This window comes from Cucurbita pepo, chromosome LG20 (assembly GCF_002806865.2).
Source record: "Cucurbita pepo subsp. pepo cultivar mu-cu-16 chromosome LG20, ASM280686v2, whole genome shotgun sequence".
Taxonomy (NCBI): domain Eukaryota; kingdom Viridiplantae; phylum Streptophyta; class Magnoliopsida; order Cucurbitales; family Cucurbitaceae; genus Cucurbita; species Cucurbita pepo.
In genome coordinates, this window is record NC_036657.1 from 5,162,285 (window position 1) to 5,179,386 (window position 17,102).

A 17,102-nucleotide genomic window follows, 5' to 3' on the forward strand; every position below is an offset into this window, starting at 1 on the left:
TCTTGCACTTTTCCCTATCTTGTTCTTTGTGTTCATCCAGATCGATCGTGTGCGTTGTTGTGCGATCCTAACAAGTTATGTATGGAAGATTCTCTACAGGAGCAAGATTTGTGTGATTTAATCAAAGGTGATGACACAGAAATTCCAGCAGATACTCCACAGAATGTTGAATTACGCCGAAAATGGAAGATCAAATGTGGAAAAGCTTTATTTACCTTGCAAACTTTGATTAACAAGGAATATATTGATCATTTTCATGATTTAAAGTCACCAAAGCAAGTGTGGGAAACACTTCAAAAGTTGTTCACTAAGAAAAATACTGCTTGATTGCAATTTCTAGACAATGAACTAGCTGTGGTAACTTAAGGTAATTTTTCTATTGAAGAATATTTCTTGAAAGTGAAAAATCTGTGTTCTAAAATTTCAGAATTAGATGTTGAGGAGCAAGTGAGTGATGCTCGATTACGGTGTTATCTTATTCGTGGATTACGAAAAGACTTTATGCCCTTTGTTTCCTCAATACAAGGGTGGGAAAATCAACCTACAGTTATTGAATTGGAGAATCTTCTTTCTAATCAGGAAGCTTTGATTAAGTAACTGACTAGCAGCAACAAGTTTTTCCCAAAGTCAAAAGATGTGTTATATGTCAAAGATCAAACGAGACAGAATTTTCATTCAAAGCCTTCATCAAGCAATGCGAATCAATTCAGAAGTGAGGAGTCGTCAAAGAAGCGATTTAAGGCTTGTTACAGGTGGTGAAACCTGGCCATTTTAAACGAGATTGTCAGGTGAAAGTGGTGTGTCATCATTGTGGAAAACCAGGCCACATTAAGCCAAATTGCCGAGTTAAAATGCAGGAATCAGAAGCAAATGCGGTACATGAAAGTAAAAGTTCTTCAAATCCAATTTGGGAACACTACTTAACCATTGAGGTTCTTGACCAGCCAACAAATGTGACTGCAACTGTACATCAAGATGATGTCTTTACAGATGCTCATGCCTTTATAGACTACAATGAAGAATGGATTGTCGATTCTGGTTGTTCTCATCATGCAACTGGAAACGAAACTCTTCTATCAGATGTTCGTCCACATTGTCAAAATAAGAGTAAAGGGTCCAGCAAAGTGGCTGAATTGGAATCACGACTTTCTCAACTCTAGGAGGAACTGAAGAAAACAAGTGATCAACCGAGCACATCTAAATCACACAAAAAGCAAGCTCAACAAGAAGCAGAAGAAGCAAAGAAACGACTATCAAATATGTCTGCAAAGCTTGAAGAATCCCAACAGCAGGTGCTTGAGCTCTCAGCTTCTGAGGAAGATCATGTTCAAAAACTGCATCTTTGGGATATTAAGAATACTGGGGATGGTTCTGCGTTTTATAATAACCCCAAGGCCAAGCTGAATCAGCTTCCATGCGATGAGAAGGCGTATGATGCCTCCGGAGTGCTTGTTTCTCAAGGAACCAGTGACGCCAATGAGAACATCATTTTACAAAGATGCGTCCAAGACTATTGGATTCAAAGTTCAAAATGTTGTTGACCCGAAAATAGCTGCACTGCTTGATGATGATGGTTTATCACGATTTGGTTTTGATGTTGAGGAGTTGGAGGATAAATTGAGAAGTATGCATTCAATCATTGCTAAATTTTATAGTAAGATATCATATGTGATGGCTGAGAATGCAGGTCTGAGACAGCAGCTGAGTAGTAGTGGTATATGTCAGCCTCCTCCTCCCGGTATGTATCCTCATCCCTCAATTGCCCCAATGTCTTATCCGTGGATGCCATGTCCTCCGTATGTTGTTAAACTGCAAGGGTCTCAGGTCCCTTTGGTTCCAATTCCGAGATTAAAGCCCCAACAACCTGTCCCTACAGCAAAGGGGAAAAGGAATGTGAGTAAGAAGGTTGAGGGAAGAACTAAGAAGGTTGTGAGTGTTAGTTTTCTGGGTCTGTTGTTCGTTATTATGCTCTTTGGTGGTCTAGTTCCTATAGTGAATCTCAGATTTAGAAATGTTGGAGGAGGAATTCCTGGCACATTAGCATTTGTTGGTGATAGGTTATACAATCAAAACCGAGGAAGGGTTTTGAGAATCGATAAGTATTCAAATTTATCTTGTGGGAAATCTGACACTTTGAACCTCTTAAAATGTGAGGAAATTCATAGGAAAGGGGCAGACAATTTCGATGCCTATTTTGATGCAGGCTGGTCGAGAGAATTGGGGTCGTCTTCGGAGTTTTCTGAGAAGAGGGTTTTCTGGGAAGAGTCCAGCCATGACTATGTTTCGTTTCTCAAGAAATTAGGGGTTTTGAGAACCCGAGCAGATCGAGCGCGGTCTAGAGAGGAGGCTTTTGATGGGTATATGGCAATTGGTATGGTTCTATATGATCACCAGCTTTTCAAGGAGGCTCTTGTTAGCTTCAGGAGGGATTGTGAGCTGCAACCTACTGACGTGAGGTTGCATTTTAGAACTGGGAACTGCTTGTATGTTCTTGGAAAATACAAAGTGGCAAAGGAAGAGTTTTTGTTGGCATTGGAGGCGGTGGAGGCTGGGGGAAATCAGTGGGGATATTTGCTTCCACAAATTTATGTGAATCTTGGTATTGCACTTGAAGGTGAAGGTATGGTTTTAAGTGCTTGCGAATACTATAGAGAAGCTGCTATTCTTTGTCCTACACATTTTAGAGCTTTGAAACTGCTGGGGAGTGCTNTTGGGGAGTGCTTTATTTAGAGTAGGGGAATATAGGGCTATCGTTAAGGCCTTGGAAAAGGCCATATTCATGAAACAAGATTATGTTGATGCTCACTGTGATTGTAGATGCTTTATATAATTTGTGTGGATTTTACGTGGACTTGGGGCTATTTTTCGCCATTCTTGCTCCCATTTGTATAGGTCCCCCTGAAAAGAGAAAGCGGGCGGCACACGATGCCCTTGTATGGCGACCTGTGAATGACTGTGGGACTTAGATCATAAAATTTGATGTAGTCAGGTATATCAAACTGTTGAGGGCCATATATGTTCCTAGTCAAGGATCTAGTGAGATAATGAAAGTCCATGGGCAGACATACGGTTGCACTAAGTTTGAAATTTTTCGTAAGGCTCTCGAGGTTATTGAGAAATAAGCTTGCACTGAGGGAGACTATCAGAATTTAGTACAACTTATTGCTAGTTTGAATTGGTCAAGATATTCGTAATCAGTTAATATTTTGAGAATATATTAGTTATGAAATATATGTTAGATATTCTTAATGAGTTAATATTTTTCCCTATATGATTTGATTAGTAGTATATTTTAGTTTATTCGTAAGATTTAGTTAGTTTATATTTTTATTATTTATAGGTATTAGTTGGTAGCTTGTATGCTATTTAAAGTTTGTGAATATCAATGAAGATTGAACCTTCGATCCCAATTTATTTCTCATTCTTAGAGAGGTATTGTTTTCTTGAGTAATAATATTTTCAGATCTATTCACTTCTGAGGGGTAGATATCGTGTCAGTTCAATCTAAAATCAAAGTCTTACCAAACCAAATAGAAAAAGAAATTTGATCAATATCTCTAATGCCTTTTGGAATAGAAAGAAACATATAGTCAATCTTACATCAAAACCTTCAAGGAGAAAAATATTCCTATGAAGGCCCGACCTATTCAAATGAATAAAGAATTACTAACATTCTGCAAAGCAGAAATTAATGATCTTTTTCATAATGTTCTTATTAGACCATCCCAAAGCCCATGGTCATGCATGGCTTTTTACGTCAACAACCTAGTTGAGAAAGAATGTGAAGCCCCATGACTGGTAATAAACTACAAACCATTAAATAAGATTTTAGAATGGATTAGATATCCGATTCCAAATAAATCAGATTTTATTCAAAGAATTTCAAATTCAAAAATATTTTCAAAATTTGATAGTGAAGTCAGGATTTTGGCAAATCCAGATTTGAGAAAAAGACAAATACAAAACAGCTTTTAACGTCCCTTTAGGACCATATAAATGGAACGTTATGCCATTTGGGCTCAAAAACGCTCCGTCTGAATTTCAAAAAATTATGAATGATATTTGTGATCCGTTTCAAGATTTTTCAATTGTTTATATTGACGAAGTTCTGATTTTTTCTTAAAACATCGATCAACATTTTAAACACCTTCAAACATTTTTGACAATAGTAAAAAAAATAATAATAAAATAAAATAAAATAAAATCTTTAGTTGTGTCTAAACCAAAAATCAAACCTTTTCAAACAAAAATCCGTTTTCTCGAATTTGAAATTCATTTGGGTTTAATTAAACCAAGATGCATTGAATTTGCCTCAAATTTTCCAGATCAAATCATGGATAAAACCCAACTCAAAAGATTTTTGGGATGTCTCAATTATGTGTCTGATTTGCTTCAAAATATCAGACCCATTTGCGAACTACTCTATGATAGACTCAAAAAGAATCCAAAACCCTGAACGAAAGAACACACCAAAAGAGTCCAAAAAATCAAATCTCTTGTCAAATCAATTTCGTGTTTATCTTTGATAAAAGCAAAGGCTAGCTTAATAGTGGAGTCTGATGCATCCGGTATAGGATACGGAGGAATCCTGAAACAGTCTTTTGACAAGAAAGAATCCATTGTCCGTTTTCATTCGGGGATATGAAATTCTACTCAAAAGAATTACTCAACAGTAAAAAAGGAAATACTTCCCATAGTACTTTGTGTACAGAAATTTCAAAACGATTTAATTACCAAAAGCTTTGTTATCAAAATGGATTCCAAAGCATCCAAATTTGTTTTTGAAAAGGACGTGAAGAATCTTGTATCAAAACAATTTTTTTCTAGATATCAGGCTATTTTATCTTGCTTCGATTTTCAAATTTTGCCTATAAAAGGAATTGAAAACCCATTGTTAGATTAGCTCTCAAGAGAGTACCTACTCTCAAAACACAACCTCTCTATCCACTTTTCTTCATCTCTCGATGACGGAAAAAAAATCATTGAAAAAGGGAAGAAGCCTACTACTTCAAACTCCCCTACACCAATGACGGCAGATAGTTATGTTATGGACTCTGGTTTCACACTAGTGACCAGATCCCTAGCAAAAGCTGTTGCTCAAAATCAATCGGAGGTTATCACTCTTTAAAGGCCCTTTGCCTCTTCAACACGGCCATCTGCCGCCATTCCTTTGGAACCTACTCTCTCTTCCACTTCAAAGGGACCTTCTGTCCCCTCAACTTACTCGTATTGAATAAACGTTAAATGTTATTTTTTTTAGTTAATTTTAGTGGGTTTTAAATTAGGAAATATTGGCATTCTGATGGCTATATTTAGTTTTAAAAGAGCTTATAAATACATCGTACTTTCTATTGTGACAGAACTGTTCTCTATCGTTAGTGTGTGTGAGATTTATTTCAAATTTAGGAGTTTTCTTTAACAAATTGATATCAAAGTCAATGGCATATGTGACGGGCCAAATGCCACTACCGCAACTAACGAAGACAAACTACGAGAATTGGAGAATTAAAATGAAAGCTCTTCTTGGCTCTCAAGATACATGGGAGGTAGTTGAAGAAGGGTTCAAGGAACCAAAAGATACCACGGGTTATACAGCGACACAAAAAAGGGCGTTAAAAGATTGCCAGTGCAACTACTTCAAAAGAAGCGTGGGACACTTTAGGAAAAGTGTTCAAAGGAACCGACCGAGTCAAGCAAGTGCGTCTCCAAACTCTTCGTGGCGAGTTGGAGAACATGAAGATGAAGGAGTCAGAAAGTGTATCTGACTACATCACGCGTGTACAGACCGTGGTGAACCAACTCAATCGAAACAGAAAAATTTTAGCCGAGACACGAGTTGTGGAGAAGATTTTGAGGTCATTAGCTAATAACTCTCCAAAGTAGAGTTATATCAAGTATTTTTATAGTTAATTTTGCACTTATACTCACTATTTTCTCATTAATTGCTCCATTTATTCTAATTAGTATACATGAAATAGTCAATTGTGGTTTAATATGAAAAGAAGTTCAATTTGCATAAATCGAGCTTAATTGTATACTTAATTGAGTTATTTGGTAAAATTCTAAAACATTCACGTTGAACCATGATGCTGTAGCAAATCTGGAAACAACACTACTTGCATCTGGAAATAAATTGCTAACTCTAATGCTGAAGCAATTCAGAACGCAAACTTTTCGGGGATGACATGGAAATTTTAATCCACATTAGCAGTCCACGTGGGTCATTGACTACCAAATTAGAAACATCCTAGGTGGACGATTTTATCCTTTCTCAGCCCTAAATGAGAAGAAACGACCATTATAAAAGGAAAAGGATGTCTAAAAAAGGGGAGCCACACTTTTGGTAGAAAAATTGGATGAAACAGCAACAGCCTCTGCTGCAGTGAACGGCTGTGAAATCAGAGAAGAAGAAGAGAACCTTAATCCAGCAGCTGTTGACAGCAAAAGGAAAAAGAGACCAACAAGGATTGATTAGGGCAAAGAGGTGGACGTGAGAGCTCAAGGGAAGGGAACTTCCATTGACGAACGACAACATACCGAGATAACTCTCTATTTCCTTATTCTCTTTTCTTATTCCATCAATTTTACATGATTGAGATGTGAATTACTCTGTTTAATTCAGTTTGTATAGAGCTAAACTTTATAGGGGAGGCGAGAGAGTTTTATGTAGTTTAAGTATGTTGNAAACATTCACGTTGAACCATGATGCTGTAGCAAATCTGGAAACAACACTACTTGCATCTGGAAATAAATTGCTAACTCTAATGCTGAAGCAATTCAGAACGCAAACTTTTCGGGGATGACATGGAAATTTTAATCCACATTAGCAGTCCACGTGGGTCATTGACTACCAAATTAGAAACATCCTAGGTGGACGATTTTATCCTTTCTCAGCCCTAAATGAGAAGAAACGACCATTATAAAAGGAAAAGGATGTCTAAAAAAGGGGAGCCACACTTTTGGTAGAAAAATTGGATGAAACAGCAACAGCCTCTGCTGCAGTGAACGGCTGTGAAATCAGAGAAGAAGAAGAGAACCTTAATCCAGCAGCTGTTGACAGCAAAAGGAAAAAGAGACCAACAAGGATTGATTAGGGCAAAGAGGTGGACGTGAGAGCTCAAGGGAAGGGAACTTCCATTGACGAACGACAACATACCGAGATAACTCTCTATTTCCTTATTCTCTTTTCTTATTCCATCAATTTTACATGATTGAGATGTGAATTACTCTGTTTAATTCAGTTTGTATAGAGCTAAACTTTATAGGGGAGGCGAGAGAGTTTTATGTAGTTTAAGTATGTTGACGGTATAATCTTAGTTTATTAGAGAGTTGTTGTTAATGATTTACATGTGTGTTTAATTAGCTACTTTACATACATAATTGTTCTCTTATTCGGGAGAAGAGAGGGAGCAATGAAATCCTCTTCAATACTTTAGTTCCATTGCAAGAGACTTGAAGGGTAATAGAAAGGTTAGGAATAATTTTTCTCCTAGAACCTTGTTAATAGAAATTACAAACGATTATGGAAATAATTACCATGCATTGCCCTCGGAAGTGGGCTTGGGAATTTATTAAAAAGAACTAAAATCTACCACTAAACTCAACAACTTATCTATTTAATCTCTCTTTGCCGAACCTTCCTCATTATAGTTGATTTTCTCATCATTTTCTGTTATTCGACAGCAGTGGCACGCTACATTAGTTTTTTTTAATTAGTCAAAATCACCAACACCCACTTGAATGTTACCCAAAAACTCACTTAATTTCCTGCGATAAAATTAACCAAAAGATAGATTCTCTGTGGAATCGATAATTTACTTATTACTTGTTACTTGTGATAGTGTATACTTGCACTTATTCTTGTGAGTTTTACATCATTTTATAATATACATCCATAAACGACCATGGGCTACCAAAGGAGTTAGCGAAGAAGAATATGGTACATGGGCTACCAAACATGAACTTAAACGAAAATGTTGTGAAGAATGCGTGCTCAGCAAGCATGCGAGAACCTCAATTCAAAAGAAGGCTGAATTTTGGGCTAAACAACCTCTCAAGTTGATCCATACAGATATATGTGGACCAATTAACCCCGAGTCCTTCAGCGGAAAGAGGTATTTTATTTCCTTTATCGATGATTATTCACGAAAAACTTGGGCTTATTTTCTAAAAAGGAAATCCAAGGCATTCGAGATGTTCAAAAAGTTCAAAGTAATGGTGGAGAAGAAAATTGGTAGACACATTAAAGCTGTACAATCTGATAAAGGTGGCGAGTATACTTCGACGACTTTCATGGAGTACTACGAGGAGCAAGGCATAAGGCGATTTCTAACCACACCGTACACCCCTCAATAAAATGGTGTGGCTGAGAGAAAGAACCAGACCTGTAGCGCCCAAGCATTAAAAAAAATAATAAAATAAAATAAATTTTGGTCACAATAGGGGCAAACTAGTCATTTTGCCCTTATTACTTGAGCGGTCTCTTTTGGTTGAGGCATAATTTGGAAAAGAAAAAGAATAGGGGAGAGAAAGAATAAAGAAGAGGGAAAGAAGATTAGGGTTTTAAGGAAGGAGGAGGAGATCGGTCCAGAACCGACGCCGGAGATCCGAGTCCCCAATCTAAACCGTCATTAGTCCGAGATAAGGTGCTCTCACGAATCGCACCTTTCTATTTCGTCAAAACATCCAAGAACTTTAGGTTAGTCCACGAGTGTCTACATTAAGAAATCATTAAGATTTTCGTGTGTTAGCAACGTTTTGTGTTGATCCTTGGACTCTTATCCTCAACAGTGCTATCTGGTTAAGTTTTGGAGTGAAGGCGGCCAAGATTGGCATTTGAATCGGAGTTTTCAAGAAAACGCGATTTTCGGTAAGAACTCGTGTTTTTCTCCGAATTCGAACTCAAATATTAAGATCTGTGATGATAAAAAAAATATAAGAAAATTATTTCGAAGGAGTAGAATATGAGATCTACAAGGTTCGTGAAGAAAATTTGTTGAATAGAATTACGAATTGGAGGATAAAAAAATCGGAAGAAAATAGATCAAAACTTGAATGAGACCTGGAAAATGGAAGGAAAAAAAAAACGCAGGAGAGAGGGTCGAGGTCGCCACGCGTTGGTCGGCGTGCGGAGGAGCGCGGCGGAACCGGTGATCGACACGTGTTGATCACCGGCTGGTGAGGCGCGTCCTCACCCAGTAGCGGACACGCATTAGGCGCGTGAATCCAGCCGGCCCGACCCACGCCGCACGCGAAGCGCCCGACCCGGCGCCTCTAACCCGCGTCTGCTTGAGAAGCAGTGCCTGGGCACGCGCGCGTAGGAAGTGTGCGTAGAGACCCTCGAGGGTGCGTGAGGCACCATTTTTTTTCCCATTCGATCTCTGTTTGCTTGGTTTCCGACCCGATTTTGATGCTCACCTTATTATTATGTGAATTAGGACTTGTGAAGGAAATTCCAGAATTGTTGGAATCCATTCCGTCAAGAAAACTCGAATTCGGGAAGGCACGCGTCAACCAAGTAAGTAGCCATTTGGATTCCCACGAGCAGTACTTGTAGGAACCGCTAGGAACAAGCATGCATGCTACCACCCATTAATTTAGCTAGCCGGACCTAGTATATTAGTATGGGAACTGCGAAAATGATATGATTAAGGAAAGCTAGTTATTAAATGTTTATTGAGTCTATTTGATAGAGAATCTGATAAAGTATGTTTGCATGAGGAGGATGGGAAACTTGTGAAATCTACGCTCCGGGTAAAGATGGACGTTATCTTCCTGTTGAGCATGTTTGTTAATACTGCATGAACTGCTGCGTGTAAACTCTTATGCATGATGATTGCTTGTATTATCTTTCTTGATGAATAGGAAGAAATTTGAGCTTAGATTAGGGTGCTTATGACTAAGTAGGCTAGACGAGACCCTAGATTAGGGGACGTCTAGAATACTGATATGAACCAAGAGACATTAATCATACAATATGCTTCAATGAAGATGTGAAGAAAATATTGTTGAAATCATCAAAAGTATTTCAATTCATGCTACATTGAAGAAGAATGAAGTTTGATTGTTGTAAATTTTGGGTGGGTTACAATTTAGAGTAATTTAGAGTTATTGTATTTTAAGACTTGTTATTTAATTTCGGTTACATTTACATAATGGCTAATTATGGTCATAAAGGAGGAATGTTACAACTCTTGGAATACGTAGTTTCATTTTTGAGGCTATATAAAGCCATGTATGTTGTATTTGTAAGGCAGACTTGGAAAATATAGTTAAAGAGCATTTGTGCTTTTCTTTAGCCAATGGCTAAGTTTCTTTGCAATTCTTTGCAATTCTATGTAGTTTAGATTGCATGTAGAATCATTCAAGCTCGACATGATCAATCTTGCTTGTGGAGTGATTCGAATCTCAATGAAGATGTGAAGAAAATATTGTTGAAATCATCAAAAGTATTTCAATTCATGCTACATTGAAGCATATTGTATGATTGATGTCTCTTGGTTCATATCAATAAGGATGTATACTTCTAAATCAGACATCAAGGTTATAAAGGGTGTGATCAGAGAATTCCTTTGATTTTAGGCATCGTTAGAGGAAGTGTCAAAAATTTCTTTTGAAAAACTTGGGAATGCTAAATTTTTGGACTTGGTTCTTAAGGCTTTATGTATTTCCTCATCCCTCTTTTTGACATAAGACCAATACACCTTGCGACTCCCATCAATGTTTTCGCACCAATTGAGTAAAGCCTCTTGCTGTTTCAGCAGTTGATCCATATCGTCTGTTGCTCTATTGTCCCTCCTCTAACCAAAGTTGGTGCCATCCCTATGGGTTTCTACGTAGTCCATCAAATTTCTTACCTCAAGTTTTTCTTCTTCCTCACCAAAAGGGACTACAGCCTCCAGGCACAACATGGTTATCAACGGTGGAAAAAACAGCCTCCCCACTTTCTTACTTGCACATTTGACAATCTCATCTGCTACAATCTTGCCCACATCGATGCTCAAATTCATTATGATTGCATACACTAGTAAAATTCTGTCAGCTAACAATGTAGTATCATGTGTAGTGGGTAGTAAGTTGGTTTTTACGAAGGCAGCCCAAACTTTTGCTTCGGGGTTGAGGTCTGCTACTATTATCGTCTTTGCTCCTCCTCTCGAGAGTTGCCACTGTGTTCCTTCTATGGTTACCATCTTCAAGGTCATCTCAAGTTGATCATTCGATGGAGCTAGCACCATTTCGTTGAAGGTGGCGTGCTCAAAAGATTGTAGGTGAAACAGTTAGTTGATGGCTTTAGGGCTCCAATCAACTATTTTTCCTCTCACTAATGTTGTGTACCCTTCTACTTGATCAATATGTGCATAACACTCCTTCACTATCAGCACTATAGCTTCTTTCCTTTGATGACAGAACATCTACCACCCTAGATCGTTGATGGCGTTAAGAAAGGATTCCAGAAATGTAGGGTAGAATGCTGGGAACTTTTTTTCCACCATCACTACTCTTGACTTGAGGAGCTCATACCTGTTGTACGCCTCCTTGTTTGCGATTATTCCTTTTTGTGTTGGGAGGTTCTCCATTTTGTTCTTGCCCTTTTCTCTTCGTTTCGAACTGATGCCCGTTAGGAAGAGATCTTGATTTATATCTTGTAATTCATCATGCTGCATTTCTTCCTTCCCTCGCACCATTTTTTTGCCTCTTGTTCTCGGTTCCATGATTGTCGGTTGCAAGCTGAATTTTTATCTTTGATTGCTTGTAAGTGTGAAGGTAAATTCGCAATGTTGGGTTATCTCTTTGTGGAAGTAAGTTTTATATAAAACAAAAGATAGCTCCTTGTGGAAGTAAATTTTTTTTTTTTTTTTTTAATATAGCAGTCTGCTATATCAGCGGTATATGATACAGCTGTAATAAATTTTTAATTTTTTTTTTTAACAGCAGGTTGCTGTACTATCCTGTACTATCCTGTATAACAGGAGTCTGCCATCAAGTTTTCATTTTTCTTGTTTGACAGCAAATTGCTGTCATCTTTCGTGTTGGTGCTTTGACTTGAGGTTTCGTGAGAAAGTGCACAACAATTAGATCAAATTCATACAAATGAGGGAGAACACGGTACTTTATGGCAGCACACTACAACAAATAATGAATACAATAACATACGAAAAACGCTATCATAGACTTTTTATAGCATTTTTCGTACGTCGTGACAGCCCATGTTATTAAAAGTCTAGGACTTTTTATAGCGTCGTGACAGCCCATGTTATTAAAAGTCTAGGACTTTTTATAGCGTCTTTTTATAGCTATAATATATGCTATAATATAGTATAAAACTATACCTTATATACATTGTTATAAAAACATTGCATAGCATTTTATTAAAGCTATAGCAGGTTGAATATAACTAAAATATTATGTTATCTTTAACTTATTATAACATTTTTTTAACGCTATAATATAGTATTCATAGCTTTAATCTTATGCTAACGAGTGTCATTTGATCATTTATTATTTAATTATCATTTCATTAATTATATTTTGATAAAAAAAAAAATCTATTCATGTATTCATTTTTAACTAAATCTACACACAAACAATTCATTCCAAGTTAAATACTGTAATTTCCATTCACAATTTAAATTTCATCATCTATTTACATTACAAAATGAGTATTTAGTAACTTCAAACAATACAAAATAAAGTATTCTCCATTATTTGGATGGATGCTCGATTGTCTGGGATTGCTTCATGCCTTTGTATTGTAAGTCTTCTATCACCTTCCATTTCCTATAAATAACCAATAACCCAATAAAAAGAAGGTAGCATGTGTAGGTCATAGACTTCTCGCTCCTTACTCGTGCTAACCTTCTAGTACTGAGGAGTTTTTCTAGTCTATCTATAAAAAAAAGTTCCAATGGACTAACCTTACTCTATTTCTTAACTGAGAGAATTTTAAGCAGCATAGGGCGGTAAACAAACTCTCAAAACCATCACTTATGATATGCAATATATTCTAAAAAATATGACAACACAAAAAAAAAATACTAAAATACTAAGGAACGAAAAGGAATAAAAAGGTTTTTCCAACCCATAATAAATTCATCCAGCAAGCTTCATCTAGGGATGGGGTTGGAATATGAGAATTTAGAAGAGTAATAACAACATAGAGAAAAAACAAGCAATAGAATAAGAAAACATATGGTTTTGGAGGTCTTGTGTCTTGGCTGAATGTTTGAACGACAATTACTTTACGAAAAATAGAAATAATACCACAACAAGACAACTAATGAAAACAAGTTCAACCATGCAACTTAGCCACAATATCACAACACTTCAATGAGAGATAGTGCACTTACTCTTACAGTTGCTATACAGGTTATAGGTTATATCGATAAGCAAGATTCTTACTTCGACAAATAATGTGACATAATGTATTCCTCCAAGCTCTTGTCCACCTACATCAACTAAAGTAGGTGATGATGCATTTAAAATTTCAAATAAAGTTATCACAATATAGGAAGATTTGAGTCCAAATAAAGTTCGAAGTGGAAGTGAATTAGAATAATACATTGCATAAAAGCTTCAAAGAGAATCCTTTCCATGTGAGCTTACATTTATGAGACTTAAGCATGTGAGCGACCACAACCAAAAAAACTATCTATGATTAAATAGAAGCTGTCAAAGCAGCTCCTTCAAGCCCCAAACTTGACCAGATCTTTGCCCAAACTTGTTCAACAATTCACAACATTGCAGGGTAGACCGCGCTAATTGAACAGATAGCACACAAAAAGTAGAGAAAACGCACCAGACAAACCTTGCTCCCCTTGCTCTCAAGTCTAAGCAACTCCTTGGTCGAATTTAGAGCTTCCTTCAACGACGCGAGGAGAGTTTAGGGTTTAGGAAAACTTCAAAACTATCTAATACTTCCTGCAAAAAGTTTATTTTCCAAAAACCCATACTGCCATAAAAAAACCTGTTTGAAGTTATCCTTATTCAGTGCCTCAAGCTTGCCTGCCAAGTAGGCATCAATGATTGCTAACACAAAGAAGCCGAGCACTTTCTTCCGTTGGGGAATAGGTTCTAATTGCCTAAACAGAGTGGCTATAACAAAAACAATGGGGAAGAGAATCATTAGACACTGTAACCAATGCCCATCCTAGATAGAATATTAGACAATGGTGTGTAAAAGAGACAAAGCATATCACAAATATTTGTAATGGCATTAGATATAGCCAATGTCGTACGAACCCCATTTCCGCAGCCTAACATATCTTCTCGAAGCAGCAGTTTAGAAAATCTTTCCTTCATCATCTCAATCTCTATAGCCCCACACACCATTAAAATATTAATACAATTTATATGGAGAAACCCCATAAAGGAAAGAGGATTAAAATTACCTGATGATGAAGATACTTTCTTCCCCAGCTTCCTATTAACAACATAATTTTTTCTACTTTATCAGCAACATTAAGTCTAATACAATCGGGTTCGTCAGCTTTTCGAGTGGACCAACTCAATGAAGAAGGGGAAGATGAGTCCTCATAGCCGCTATGACTGTGCTCCTCAAGCCCTGTGGTCTTTGTGGTCTCTGATGTAAGAAAATCAGAGCACGGCTACTCTCACGTCCATGTTCTTCAATCAAATGGCCAAACGTCTCATTTTCAGGCACAATGTGACCAATCCCTTGACTCTTTTCAACCGACACTCTCCTCCATTACAATTTTCCCTCTTCAATCACAACCATGGCACAAAATCGAAGCAACCCACTTAGACTCCACCCACTAGAAGCCTTATCAATCAAAACCCTTCCACAAATTAAGCTCAAAACACAAATTTTCGACGGAGATTCCAACACCCACAAAGCCAAATCAAAGAAAATGGGGTTCAAAATGATTTAGAGCCACCATTATTAAAGCTAAAAGATAGAGAAAGAAAGCCATAAAAAACTAAAAAAAAAAGAAAGAAGAAAGAAGTAGACCATGAAAAAATTGAAAAGAAAAATACTGGTTCATCTCACCTTGCCCTTTGAAGTGGACAACACATATCAAAGCTCTTGGCCGAAAGAGCAACAAATCTGGACCCAACGTATATACCCCAAATAAATTCCTTTGTGTTTAAATTCATAGACACTTAGAAAGAGGATAACAAAACAAATTTCCTTCAAATATCTACCTTATTCCATAGTTCCCACAAACACATTGAACATCTTTGGATCAAAAGCCTAAAACAACATGAAATTTCATTGATGCAACTCTAAGGAACTCCACCCATTATTTCAATCATCCAACTTCTTCCCCCCTCTCCCTTCTTCCCCCTCATCTTCATCTGACCCTACAACCCTCTCCTTTATCTTTTGCGTTGTATCCTTCGCTGCCTCCCATGCCCCTTCCACCGTCCTCTTCGCCTTCTCCCCAATATTCTGCACCGTCTCCGTCGCCTTCTTCGACCCCTCCTTCGCCATATCCTCCGTCTTCTCCTTCATTCCCTTTGCACTTTCCTTCGCTCTCTAGCTCGTACTGACTGGTCGATTAGGGTTTTGAAATTTTGTAAAAAAGAAATGCAATCCAAATTGTTAAAATAAAAATGGGCTGGACAGCTTGAAGGAAGGAGCAACGAAATAGAAAATGAATGACAAATAAAAATAATAAAAAGAGCCCTAAAATGAAATTTTGTTGGGCCGACCTGTTTTTTTTGTAAGGACTTTTATAGCCTCATGTGAAAAAGGCTACAAGGAAATGCTATTAGACATACACCGAAAGAGAATAACTTTGTCACTTATCACAACCTAGTATGTACAAGTGTAATTAACCTCCTTACTACTTTGAAATTAACCTTTTTAACTACATCAGAATCCTCTTAATTCATCTACAAAAAAATTGGCTACTTCCTTGGGGCATGGGAGTCATTCATGATAAAAAGGTAAAATAAAATCTAAAAAAAACTATTTAAAAACGACTATAATTGCATAAATAAAAGGAGAAAGAAAACTAGCTTGGCTTCCCGGGAGTTTGTTAACTGTTCCTTGTCAGCTCCCTTTTGCCACAAAATGTTTTATTTGTCAGCTTTTTAAGCTCAAAGAGGCAATGCCTCTTTTTACTTCTCCACCCAAATACGGCTTGAGTCTTTGTCCATTCATTGTGAAAGGTCTTCTTTCATCTCCATGTTTTATCGTTATTGCCCCAATGAGTGACTTCTTCAACTATAAACGGACCGAACCATCTTGATTTTAATTTTCCAGGGAATAATTTCAGCCTTGAGTTGAATAGCAACACTCTTTGTCGTTTGTAGAATTCCTTGAGCTTAATTTAGTTGTCATGCACATTTTTGTTTTTTCTTTGTACATCTTAGTATTTTCGTAGGCTATGTGCCTGAATTCTTCCAACTCATTTAGTTGCATTCGACTCAAGTCTCCATCCGTTGCATAGTCAAAATTTATCTTCTTTAATGCCCAAAATGCTTTAATTCTAGGGGTAGATGACACGCCTTCCCAAAAACTAGCTTGTAAGGAGACATTCCAAAGGGGTTTTGAAGGTTGTCTCGTATGCCCATAATGCATCATCAAGTTTCACCGACCAAATCTTTCCTGTTGGGTTGTACCACCTTTTCCAAAATACTTTTAAGTTCTCTGTTGGAGACCTCTGCCTGTCCATTGGTTTGTGGATGATAAGGTGCTGTCACTCTATGTTTTACATTGTATCTCTCTAAAAGACTATTCATCAATCTGTTCACAAAGTGCGTTTCCTCATTGCTGATTAATGCTCTTGGTACATCAAACTTAGTGAATATGTTTCTTTTTAGAAACTTGAGTATGGTCCTCCTATCGTTGGATGGACAAGCTATTGCTTCCACCCACTTGGACACATAATCGATAGCCACTAGAATATATAAGTTCCCATANTACGGTGGGAAAAATACTGAGAATTGTTAATAATTGAAGGTAGGTTNAAATTGAATTAAGGGGTAGCTCATTTTTTTTACTTACATTTTTGTTGGATCGATATGACAACCCTAGAGGGGTGAATAGGGTTTTAACAATGTAATCATTAATTTTTTTTTTTTTTTAATAACAATAAAACTTAACAATAATNACCCGTTTTTTATGATACAAACCA

General features: G+C 37.1%; 1 long non-coding RNA gene across 3 annotated transcripts; it reads right to left on the reverse strand.

Annotated features, from left to right (window-relative positions):
• Positions 1-12,574: 12,574 nt before the first annotated feature.
• On the reverse strand, positions 12,575-15,644 carry LOC111783187. Of its 3 annotated transcripts, none has more exons than XR_002813311.1 (3): positions 13,796-15,643; positions 13,399-13,445; positions 12,575-12,777 (listed from the first exon to the last, which is right to left on the reverse strand). It is a non-coding gene; the product is annotated as an uncharacterized LOC111783187 (long non-coding RNA). The 3 variants fall into 3 exon arrangements; XR_002813312.1 differs by having other exon boundaries at positions 13,399-13,454; XR_002813310.1 differs by having other exon boundaries at positions 13,399-15,644.
• Positions 15,645-17,102: the final 1,458 nt, after the last annotated feature.